This window comes from Astyanax mexicanus, chromosome 6, assembly GCF_023375975.1.
Source record: "Astyanax mexicanus isolate ESR-SI-001 chromosome 6, AstMex3_surface, whole genome shotgun sequence".
Classification (NCBI taxonomy): Eukaryota; Metazoa; Chordata; class Actinopteri; order Characiformes; family Acestrorhamphidae; genus Astyanax; species Astyanax mexicanus.
The window spans coordinates 13,547,909-13,560,029 of NC_064413.1; the positions used below are offsets into that span (position 1 = coordinate 13,547,909).

At 53.8% G+C, this 12,121-nt stretch overlaps 3 non-coding genes and 2 pseudogenes across 3 annotated transcripts; all 5 read right to left on the reverse strand.

The window, feature by feature from the left end:
- Positions 1-1,406: 1,406 nt before the first annotated feature.
- Positions 1,407-1,575, reverse strand: LOC125802672 (U2 spliceosomal RNA; annotated as a pseudogene).
- Positions 1,576-9,120: 7,545 nt separating this feature from the next.
- LOC125802651 (U2 spliceosomal RNA) lies at positions 9,121-9,291 on the reverse strand (annotated as a pseudogene).
- Positions 9,292-9,456: 165 nt separating this feature from the next.
- Positions 9,457-9,572, reverse strand: LOC125802832 (U5 spliceosomal RNA). The gene has a single exon (XR_007439884.1). It is a non-coding gene; the product is annotated as a U5 spliceosomal RNA (small nuclear RNA).
- Positions 9,573-10,067: 495 nt separating this feature from the next.
- On the reverse strand, positions 10,068-10,260 carry LOC125802638 (U2 spliceosomal RNA). Its single transcript, XR_007439723.1, has one exon. It is a non-coding gene; the product is annotated as a U2 spliceosomal RNA (small nuclear RNA).
- A 1,474-nt stretch (positions 10,261-11,734) lies between these two features.
- LOC125802840 (U5 spliceosomal RNA) lies at positions 11,735-11,847 on the reverse strand. The gene has a single exon (XR_007439892.1). It is a non-coding gene; the product is annotated as a U5 spliceosomal RNA (small nuclear RNA).
- Between the last annotated feature and the right edge of the window lie 274 nt (positions 11,848-12,121).

A 12,121-nucleotide genomic window follows, 5' to 3' on the forward strand; every position in this document is an offset into this window, starting at 1 on the left:
AACCAAAGACATACGTCTGGATAAAATCTTACTAAAAAGCTTACAATCAACGTTTAAAAGTGTAATCGGTCGCCAGTTTTTTAAGTCTGTCTTGTCGCCCTTCTTATACAGTAAGCTAACTATCCCTGTTCTGAAACTGTCTGGAAGTCGGTCAAAATGTTCAAATTCGTTAAAAACAGTCAAAATGTCCGTTGCTAAAATGTCCCAAAAGGTCAAGTAAAATTCCACGGGGAGTCCATCCTCTCCCGGGCACTTTCCTTTTTTAAAACCTTTAAGACATTTAAAAGCTTCTGTACCATTAAAATCTCCTGTTAAAACCTCTTGACTGTTTATTGTTTTGTCTAAAAAATCTAAAACCTCTATAATTGTCCCGGGGAACACTTCCTTAACATTATATAATTCTTCATAAAAGTTCTCAGTTACTTTTAAAATCCCACCTGTTGTTTTTTCCTCCCTCCCCTCTTTTGTTAATTTTACGATTTCCCCTCCCCTAGATAAAATCTTCTTAAAAAAATAACGTGTACACTTTTCTCCTTCCTCGACTTCCTGTTCTCGGCTTCTTAAAATAGTTGCTTTACTTTTTATTGCGTTTAAAACTGACATTTCCTCTTTTATTTCTTTTATTTCTTTACTAAAATCAATGCCGTTGGCTAAAAGGTTAAAATACCGCTGTAGTCTCTTTTGCAGCCCCATCATGCGCCGTCTTTCCCTATTCTTTTTCTCTTTCCCAATTTTCTTAAAAAAGTCTTTGTCCTTAATTTCACCATCTCCCACCACTGTGCCCGTGAATCGTAACAGTCTTGGAGGGTCTGCCAGAGACTGTACTGCTCCCTGTAACTCCTAACTATCTCTTTATCTTGTAACAGGGAGCAGTTCAGTCTCCACAGCCCTCCCCCTACAGTCACACTGGTGGGGAAAGACAGGGTGCAGGAGAGCATAAGATGGTCAGAAAAGAACATGGGGGATAATGTAGCATCGTTTGGCGGGCAGTCTCTCGTAAAAATGTAGTCCACTAAACCAGGTGAAGCCCTCCTCCCCTGGATGCGTTTTTTTAAAACAGTCGACTAATTTAAAATCCTTAACTAACCCTTGTAATAAAAACGATGTCTTATCTAATTTATAATCATCCCCCTTCCCTTTCCTATCATTCCTAGTTAAAACACAGTTAAAATCCCCTCCCACTACTAAAGGTTCCCTCCCTAGCATGTGGGGCTGCAGGTCCTCTAAAAGGTCGTACCTGTCATTTTTATCATTAAAACCATAAATATTTAAAATGTTAAAGTCTGTCCCTAAAAAAGTCCTATTTGCTAAAAGAGCCCGTCCGTCTCTCACCACTGTGCTGCCCTTCACCAAGATATGGGTTTTTTTAATTAAAATGGCAACACCGTCGGCTCTGTTGTAGTGTGAGCCGCTCCAGAGAGAGGGACCCGCAGCCCAACGCTGCTCCCAATCTCTGTATGATTTCATAAACGGCACCCTGTTCTAAAAATCCATTTAATATGTAGCCCTCATATAGAGGGCGTATCAGATATTAAACTGATAAGAACAGATTTTTTTTTTCTTTTGAAATGCCAGCGCTTTATTCAAACTTCCACATATTTGCAGAACACACAGACAAAAACCTTGCCTTCCCACCACCAACTACCCCCACATAACTCCCCCCCCCAAACAGAATCCCACTAACCCGCCCGCAAATCCCTCACACTCAACACCTTCCCACTACCCACTCAAGAGCACCCACCCGCATAACACATTCCCACACCCCACTCCCCCCAAACACAGATCACAAAAACAAAACCCACCTTTCCCAACGGCAAACAAAACCAACCAAACCATAAAACCAAACCCCAAAATGAAAATGAGGAAACAGGGAGGCCGGGACCGCCCCCCACATCCCTTCCCTAATCCCACCGTACCCCTTCGCCCGTGAAAACCCACCCACCACCCCCCAGTCTCCGATCACCCGACAGTGCCACCCAGCGCGTCCGCAGAAGCGAGAGGGGGACAGAGGCCAGAAAAGCGCAAGGTCCCTCTTTGCCCCACTACCTGCGCGGCCACCAGGGCCTCCCCATCACCGTCATGCCGGCGAAACCTCCCCCCTGCCCTCTGCCTCCGACCCTGACCCTGATTATGCCCTCTCCTGGCTCCCGCCCGGCCTGCTCGACTGTGGCGAGCCTGCCCCGGAAAGCCAGGAGGAGGTGCCTCGTGTCGGGTCGCGGATCGGCCATGCGGAGGCACTCGCACCGAGTGCCCCACAGCACACACTTCGCTACGGAGACCATCGTCCACAGGGGCCTGGCCTCCCTCGGTGCGACACTGGCGAGACCCCGCCCGTACAACACCAGGTCTCTGGTGAGGGCGGTGTCCGAGCCCGTGGCCAGCCACCGTTCAGCGACTGCTCTCCAAAAGCGCGCCGCGACGGGGCATGACCACATGGCGTGCCCTACGGTCTCCTCCCCTCCGCAGGCCATGGGGCAAGCGGAGGTGTGGCTCACACCCTGCCTATGTAGGCGCTCCCTAACCGCGAGGCGGTCCAGCGCGGCCAGCCAGTCTTTGCTGGCCCCGTCTATCCAGGCGGGCTGCAAGGCCGCCCAGCTGACGTCCGGAGCATGCAGCGGGCGGATCGCCTCACCGTTACCGTCCCTCCACCTCGCGTAGAGGCGCCTGTGGTCCAGTACCGCGCCGTCTTGCGTGCACCAGGGGCTATCCCGCACGAAGTCGGCGGCCCTGGCGTAGTGCCAGGGTCGGTCGCAGGACCACGGCGCCGTGCCCTCCCAGGGGACCACCCTCCTAAGGGTGAACCCTAGCCAAAACTTGCCAAACAAGGAGGCGTGGTGCCCGACCTGGCCCTCCACCAGCCTCGCCGCGAAGGACACGAACAAAGCAGTGGCCTTCGCTGGCACACACAGCACCCCCCTGCCTCCCCTGGCGATCGGGAGGTACATGGTCGCTCTGGCGACTTGCTCGCACCTCCCGCCCCAGATGAAGGCAAACAAACACCTCTCCACCCTCCTTACCGTAACAAATGGGACAGGGAAGACGTACGCCAGGTGGTGCAGGGTCGGCAGCAGGTCAGTGTTTGCCACAAGGACCCGGCCGGTCAGCGAAAGATCTCTGACGCTCCAGCGTGCTGCCTTAGCCTGCAGTCTGGCAAGGGCCGCATCCCAGTTTTTCTGGGCGGCGTCCTCCCTCCAGAAAGTGACCCCAAGGATTTTTAGGCCACCCTCACAGAGAGAGAACCCCTAAGGGACATCGACTCGTCTGGCCCAACTCCCCACGTACAGAGCGGCCGATTTGGCCTGGTTGATGCGGGCTCCCGTGTCCGTCCTGCCACCTCGAAGTCCTGGTCCGAGCCCAGGAAGAGGGTGGCGTCGTCGGCATAAACCGACACTTTTGCGCACACCCCCCTTCCTCCCGGGATGTGCAGCCCCCCGAAGGTTGGCTCACTCCGCAGCCTCTCCACCAGCATCTCAAGGTACAGGACGTAGAGCAGAGGCGACAAGGGGCACCCCTGTCTGACACCCCCCCTCTGCTCAACCGCGGCCGAAAAGTAGCCGTTCACCCGCACCCTACTTACCACTCCTGTGTAAAGGAGGCGTACTGAGGCTAGGAAGGCCGGGCCACACCCCATCCTCTGCAGAGCTGCAAAGAGGAAATTGTGGTTGACCCGGTCAAACGCTTTCTCCTGGTCCAGACTCAAGACCGCAAGAGGTACCCGTCGCTGTTGTGCCCAGGCGATCGCATCTCTGATGAGGGCCAGGTTCATGCTGCCTGTACGACCGGGTACTCCACACGTTTGGTCTGGACGGACCAGAGAAGCCACAACTCCTTTGAGGCGTCGGACCAAGACCTTGGCGTAGATTTTACAATCCGCTGTCAGCAACGTAATCGGCCTCCAGTTCGCCAGGTCAGTCCTTTCACCCTTCTTGTACAGAAGGGTGATGTGCCCCGTCCGAACGGAGGGGGGCAAGGTGCCCATCCCTCTGGCCTCTAGGTACACCTCCACCAACTCAGGGCCCAAGAGGGGCCAGAGGCTACGATAGAGCTCCACAGGCAGCCCGTAACCCCCGGGGGCCACACCGCACCTGAGAGAGAGCATAGCGCTCTCTACCTCTGCGGGGGTGACTGCCGCCTCCAGAAGGGCCCTATCCTCCTCGCACAAGCGCCCCTCTACGGCATCCAGGAAGGGCTGTGCCACACTTCCTAGTGCCTCTCCGGCCTGGAACAGGTCCGCAAAGTGGGCGGCAGCTGCATCCAGCATACCGTCCACGGACGTGTGGACCTGATCCCCCCACCTGAGACCACCAATGTGGTCTCGCTTCTGCTTCTGCCTCACGCTACTAAAAAAGTAGCGCGTCGGACGTTCGTCCTGCCGCAGCCTCTGGCAGCGGGCCTGGACGCAGAAACTACGTGCTTGCGCCTCATAGTGGCCCCTGAGAGCCTCGCTCACCCGAACAAGACCCTCCCGGTTCCCCACGCGCCAGGCCGCATGGAGGTCCAGCGTCAAACACCTGACCTCTTCCCTAGCCCTCCTTACCTGCTCCTGACCCCACCACCGGCCTAGAGCGGCGATCCTCTTTTTGAGGTCTTCCCACCGCTCCGCCTGGGTCCCATACAGTGGCCTCAGCCTCTTCCAAGATGGGAAGAGAAGGCGGAAGACCTCGAGGAATGCGGGGTCTCGGAGGACGGAGGTGTTAAGCCTCCAGAACCCCCGGCCCCTCTGCACCCCCTCCACCAAGAGCTCCACCCGCACCAGACAGTGATCTGAGGCCCAGAAGGGGATCCGACCGCAGCCCAAGACCTGCCTCCCGTCTGCCACATAGAGGTCCAGGCGAGAGGCGTCCCCCCTGGAATTGCTCCAGGTGGCACCCTCCGCCCGTGGCTCCACCACCCTAAAGGCATCCACTAGCCCCGCTGCGGCCATCACCCGGACCAGTTCCTCCCCCCTCCCCCTATCCGGGTCGACCAGCACCCTGTTGGTGTAAAGCAGAGGCTGTAGCAGTTTAAAAAAGCCCCGCCTCTCCCCCACCGCGCAAGGAGCGTAGACCCCCACAATCCTAAACCTCTCCCCCCTCCACTCCCCGTCCATGCTAAGGACCCTCCCCGGCACCGGAGACTAGGTGGCAGTAACCGTAAAGTCCCACGACCTAAAGAGGATTCCCACCCGATCCCCCCTCCCGTCTTCCACCCCCCACACCGAGGGCCCCCACCTCCACTCCCTCTGGAACAGGCGGGCATCCTCGGAGGAGCTTAAATGGCATTCTTGCAAAATTAAAACATTAAACTGAAAGGACTTCAAACTGAGAAACACAGATGCCCGCCTGCTCCGTTGCCTCAATCCCCTCACATTGAGGGATGCCACAGTAAAATTACACATTAAACCTAGAAGAAAAACCTCCACACCCACCCAATACACAAAAGAAACCGGAACCCATCCCTAAACTCACCCAGACCCACCTCCCCCGGCCCCTGCCCACCCACTCTCCAACCCCCACATACCCACCCCAAGCCCAACAAAGTCCCACACACCCACAAACCCCACAAAGCAGTCCCACAAACCCCCCACCCACAAAAAACACCCCCAGCCCAACAAAGTCCCACACACCCACAAACCCCGCAAAGCAGTCCCACAAACCCCCCACACACAAAAACCCACCCCCTGCCCAACAGAGTCCCACACCCCCACAGACCCCACAAAGCAGTCCCGCAAACTCCCCACCCGCCAAACCTACCCCAAGCCCAACATAGTCCCACACCCCCCCAAACCCCACAAAGCAGTCCCACAACCCCCCACCCGCTAGACCCAACCCCCCAACACAGTCCCACAGAGTCAAACATCCCACAAAAAGGACCCCCGCCCAAGCACAGCCCCCCTCCCCCAAACCACCAGCCCTGCACCCACAACCTAAACTATACCCTGACCCCTTCCTGGCTAAGTGGGGGAAACGGTCAAGTCCCGTTGTCCTCATCCCTTCTCCTCCCCCCGGCCTTCATCTTTCGTGCCACTACCCTCGTCCAGCCCCCCTCCCTCTGTCCATCGTCCTCCACATCTCCATCCTCTGACTCCTCCTCACTACTGAGGGGAAGAGCCTGCTCTGACAGAGCACCTCCGGCAGTACAGTGGCTGGCCCGGGTAGTGGAGGAAGCCGCGGTGGGGCCCGATGGAGAAGCTGCCCGGGGGGTGCAGCAGGCCCCCAGGCTCGGCCGGATCCACCCGCAACCTGACCAGGAACCGTCGCTTCCCCGTCCAGATTCCGTACCGCCCCTTCAGCCGCTCCGCCGCCAATACGGAGGTGCAGTAACGGCCCAGGAAAGCCCCGATGACCTCTTCCGCCACGAACGGGTTATAGAGGTGCACCGTCACTGGCACCTCGTCCATGGCGAACAAGGGCACCAGGCGCAGCCCCCGCAGCACCTCTTCCTCCTCCATCCTCCGACTGCACTTATCGAAAAACGAAGTGCAGTCGGAGTACGACGCCAGAGTGATGTCGAGGAACCCGGATCCTGCAAAGTCCTGCAGGCAGAAAATCTTTGCTGGTGCCAATCCACAGAAGTCCCGCAGGATCCGGAGCACCACCCAATCCCATCCGAACCGCTGCTTTACATCAGCCGCCGCATCCACCTTCAGCTCAACTCGTACCGTGTGCCGAAGCCGCACCACTCGGGCCGGCCGGTGATCACTCGATTGGGCCATTCTGCTCTTTCAGAGTGTAGCCCGTCCTCACAAGGACAGATTTTTTTTTCCATGGGTCAGAAATTTTTCACCAAAATAATGTATATTCGCGGTTACTTATTTTCATGATTCCCACTAAAATCAATTAAGACAAATTTATTAACTAAAACAAAACAAACCAACAAAACAAACAAACTAACAAAAATAAGAAATATTAATAATTACTACATTTTTTTTTTAAAAACTTAACTTTTAAAAATCGCTGTGCCTGGGCCCATCTGTAAAAACAGATAAAAAGTTAAAATTGTTAAAAATGACATGAGAGGCCCCTCTTATTGCCCCTCACTCCTCTCCAGAGGACTCCTCCCCCTCCGAACTGGACGTATATTCCTCCTGGATTCGGAGGGGTGGTGGTGAGCTGTCTGAAATCCACATCACGGAGTCCTCTGGATCAGGGGACCGCGGTGTTCCCAGAGGGGCCTCCACGGGCCTCCAGTGGGGGTTCCCGCCTTCCTTACCTTTCTTTCAGAAGGTTTGTCTTTTGTTTGGTCCTGCTCCCTTACTCTCTTTGTTGCCGCTGATGTCTTCAAGGGAGCAGGACCAGGGGGTGCCTCCTTACTAGGCCGAGGGGGCGAGCCCGGGGCCGATCGCCTGGCCTCAGCCGGGGTGGAGAATCTAGGGGCCTGGATCCTGTAGATCTTCACGGCCCCCGCAGATGGAACTTCCCTCACCTCCGCCTGGTTCTTCTTCCCTCCCGCCCTCGCCAGGGCCGCGGTATAGGACTGCACCTGAAGCGACCTGTTCCATCTTACCAGGTGCTTAAAGTGATCCGGTAGGGTCTCAGCCTTAGGGCAGGAGTTGGACCACGTACTCACTAGAGTACGCATTGGCCAGGACAGCCACAACCGTACAAAAGGTTGATGGGGGTGTTCTAGGGGAGCTGCCAGGCGTGCACAGAGCTGTGCAGAAAACAGACAATCCAGCTTAAGAGGGAAGTCAGGTACATCCCTCCCTCCTTTGTCCTTTCCCAGGTACATCACTTCCCTCTTAACATACTCATATCTACCTCCCCAGACGAGACTAAAAACGTCTTTAGTGAGCCCTCGCCGCATGCAGCGGGGCATGGGGTAGACATGAGCTAAATACAGCAGTGAGGGAAGGACATCTACTTTTAATGCCAATACCTTACCCAGAAAGGACAGGGACCTGGCTTTCCACAGCCCCATCTTGCGCCTGGCCAGAGCTAAACACTCTTCCCAGTTGGCTCGGGCAGCCCCTTCTGCCATGAAGGAGACCCCCAAGATCTTCAAAGGACCATCGCTGAGGGCCAAACCCCCCACAATGTCCCTTCGATCTGTCCAACTGCCGAAGTACTTGACTACCGACTTGCCAAGGTTCAATGCCGCACCGGAAGCTCTACCGAACGCCTGCACCATGTCTAAGGCAATCCTGAGTGACCGGTCCGAGCATACGAACAACGTAGTGTCGTCTGCATACTGGGCCAGTTTGACCCCCTTTCCTCTGCCCCCCGGGAGGGGGAGACCATCTATCTCTGGGTGGGCTCTGATGGCTGCAGCAAGTGGCTCTATATAGAGCGCGTAGAGTAAAGGGGAAAGAGGACACCCCTGTCGTACTCCACTCACTTGCGGTACTACGTCGCTCAGGTGGCCGTTGATGAAAACACGGCTTCCGACCTCAGCGTATAACGTAAAGAGCCATCTGAGGAACTTGGGCCCAAACCCTAGTGTCGTCAACACCCTCTCGAGGAAGCGGTGGTCCACTCGATCGAAAGCCTTTTCCTGATCTATGCTCACCAGCGCCAGCGGGACATTTCTGTCTCCGACCCAGGAGATGGCATCCCTGATTAGGTGGAGGTTCCAGGTTGCCGATCTCCCTGGGACCCCACAGGTCTGGTCGCTGTGGATCAGGCACGACATGGATTTCTTCAGGCGCTCTGTCAGGGCCTTGGCGAAGATCTTAAGATCAACGCACAGCATGGTCAGGGGTCTCCAATTAGCTAGATCCTTGGGATCTCCTTTCTTGTATAACAAGGAGAGAGCTCCTGACCGCATGGAGTGGGTTAAATGTCCCTCCCCGCCACAGCTCCTGCAGCGGCAGGGGTTCTGGCAATTCTTGGCCAGGTGCCCCTTCCCCAAGCAGTTCTTGCAGACCATCTCCTTGCACCCCTCGGCCTGGTGTCCATACCTGAGGCACCCCCGGCAGAAGGCGGGCTGCCCCCTGAAGAAGAGGTACCCCTTGCTGCCGTCCAGATTAAAATTAGCCGGGGGGGTACCTCGAACTTCCCTGTTCCTCTTTGAAAGTTATCATGTATTGGCGGTGCCCGTTCCAGATCCCCAGCTCGTCCCGGACCATTCTCTCCCCCGGCTGGACCTCCCCAAATTTTGCCAGGAAAAACAAATAAATAAAACCAAAGAAGGAGTTCAAGGGATCCCCCTGCGGCAGCGGCGGTCAGGCCACCTGCTGCTGCACATATGTTCACCCCTGAACTCCTCTAAAACAATGCCCAAGCACAGCCAAGTCGTTCCTTCAACGCTTCGATATTAAACTGATAAGAACAGATACTACACTTGATCTTAGCCAAAAGGCAGAGAAGCGATAACCCGGACACCGCCACCTGCTTGCGGGGCCGTTCTTTTCACTACGTAGCTACTGAGCGGCGAAGCCAACAGATTTCTCAGCCACTTAATGTCTCCCTACTCAAGCCGTTGTTCAAAGAGGTCTGACTTTTTTTTTTTTTCTTTCTTTTATTGACCAAAATATGCAGCTTTGCTAAAAGCAAAGCCTTCAAAAAATAAACAATACTCGTCAACATTCTCCTCCACGGAAATCTTTAGTAAAAGGCGAAAGATTTATACGTGAATGAAGAGAAACCCGAGCTATACCTGTAACTCCACAAACCCCTCCGAGGTCCAGAAAGGGCCGAGGCAGCTGGAGGAAGGCAGGGAGCGAAGGAAGCTCGAGAGGGAAGGCAACGGTCGACTTTTTTGTCTTTTCCTCCAGTTAACGCGCCCGATTCCTGATGTCATGCCTGGGCGGGTACAGTCTCGGTTGCCTAAAGAGCACAAAGGGACACAAAACAACACAAAGAGACCAGCTAAACAACATATCAAATACAAATTAAAAAATGTATAAAAAAAATAGAACAAAAACGGAACACACTCGAAAAAGACCCTCCCCCTGTCGGAAACAACGTAATTCAATAAATAAATAAATATATAGAACAAGAACAACAACAACACAAACATGCATTCATTCACTTAAAAAAAAAACAAGACAAATCACAAGAACCGACCCCTCCCCCCTAACAAGTCACGCACTCTTCAAGTACTCAGCCAACGACCCAGTCGTTTCTTCTTTCTTTGCACCGCTGTAAGGAGGGTGCACCGCTCCTGGAGGTACTGCAATACGAGGTTGATGCGTGGAGCAGAAGGAGCAAGCTCCTGTTCTGGCTCCCTGTTCTAAAAATCCATTTAATATGTAGCCCTCATATAGAGAGCGTATCAGATATTAAACTGATAAGAACAGATTTATTTATTTATTTATTTATTTTTACGGGTCAGAAATATTTCACCGTCAAAGTTTGTACACTCGGTTACTCTCTCATCATCCCCGCTAAAAACACTTAAAACAAAACAAAACAAACCATTTAATCAATATGAAAAAAAGGTTAAAAAACAAATCTAAAAAACGCTTCTCTTTTTTGGCTGTGCCTGGGCCTGTAATTAAAAAGGTTAAAAAACTTTTAAAAGGATACGGAGGGAGCCCCTCTACTCTTCGGAGTACTCTCCGGAGGACTCTTCCCCCTCCGAACCTGACGAGACCATTATCCACCTATGGCCCTCCGGATCGAGAGCAGTTGGTCGTCCTGGAGGGGCTCCCTCGGACGCCGCCGGAGGGGAGGTGCCCGCCTTCCTCACCTTTTTTTCAGTCTTGATTGGGTCCTGCTCCCTACCCCTCTTGATTGCTGTTGATGTCTTCAAGGGAGCAGGACCCGGGGGTGCCGCTCTATTAGGCCGAGGGGGCGAGCCCTGGGCCGAGCACCTGGCCTCAGCCGGGGTGGAGAATATAGGGGCCTGAATCTTGTAGATTTTCACGGCCCCCGCAGATGGAACTTCCCTCACCTCCGGCTCGGTAAAGAGGGCGCCCTCACACGGGACCCCCATTCCACCACCACCGGGTCCCAGCAGAGGGGATATCCCTGGCGCCGAAGCCGGCGCCGGGGCCCCATCCTGCCCCGCAGAGCCCCGAGGTCCCGACTCCACGACGCTGTCAGTGATGGAACTTCCTCCGGCTGGTCCTGAAGCCTGCCGGTCCACCAGCTGGTCCGTCTGCCGTAGAGGGTCGTCCAGCCGGGGAAGGATCGTCGTCGTCACCGCCACCGCCGATGGTGTCTTCTTTGGCAGTGAGGTCCTTTTCTTCGTCATCCCAAAGGGGTTGAGAGCTAAACTAAAAAACTTTAAAAGAAATAAAAGAAAATAAAAAGGAGCTCAAGGGATCCCCTGCGGCAGCGGCGGTCAAGCCACCTACTGCTGCACATATGTTCACCCTTAAACTCCTTCTAAAACTAAGCCCAAGCACAGCCGACGTCCTCTTGGATCCGATCAAACTGATGAGAACAGATTTTTTATTTTTTTTGATTAAGCCAGTGCTAGTCGCCTTCCCAGCCATGGCGTTAATCAAGTGTGCTGCCCAAAAACAGCTCCCCACTGGGGATTAGCCGCAAAAGCAGCAGTATCTGTCGTCCCCAAAAGAGGACATCTCGCCTGATCTTAGCCAAAAGGCAGAAAAGCGATAACCCTTCTTTTTACTATGTAGCTACTAAGCAGCGAAGCCAACAGATGTCCCACCCATTTAACGTCACCCTACTCTAGCCACTGTTCAAAAAGGTCTGTCTTTTACTCTTTTACGTTATTCCTTTTAAACTTTTTTCTTTTACTGTTTTCTTTTGTCATCGTTCCTTCCTACTCTTATTTTTTTTCTTATTTATTGATTGATTGATTGATTCATTCTCTCTCTCTCTTTTTTTTCACTGAAATGAGCAGCTTCGCTAAAAGCAAAGCTTTCAAAAAATGAGCAATACTCAACGTTCCCCTGCACGGAAATCTTTTACTAAAGGCGAAAGATTTATACGTAAATGAAGAGAAACCTGAGCTATACCCGTAACCCAACAGACCCCACCGAGGTCCAGAAAGGGCCGAGGCAGCTGGAGGAAGGCAGGGAGCAAGGGCAGATTGAGAGGGAAGACTACCTTCAACTTTTTTGTCCTCTCCTCCAGTTAACACGCACGAGTCCTGATGACGTCACACCTGGGCTTTCCCATAGCGATTAGCATTTTAGCTAGTTAGCTTAGCAATGATTATATACAATGCTTACCAATTCGGGGATATTACAGCTCGTTTTCACGGTGTAAATGGCGCAGAGACTCCA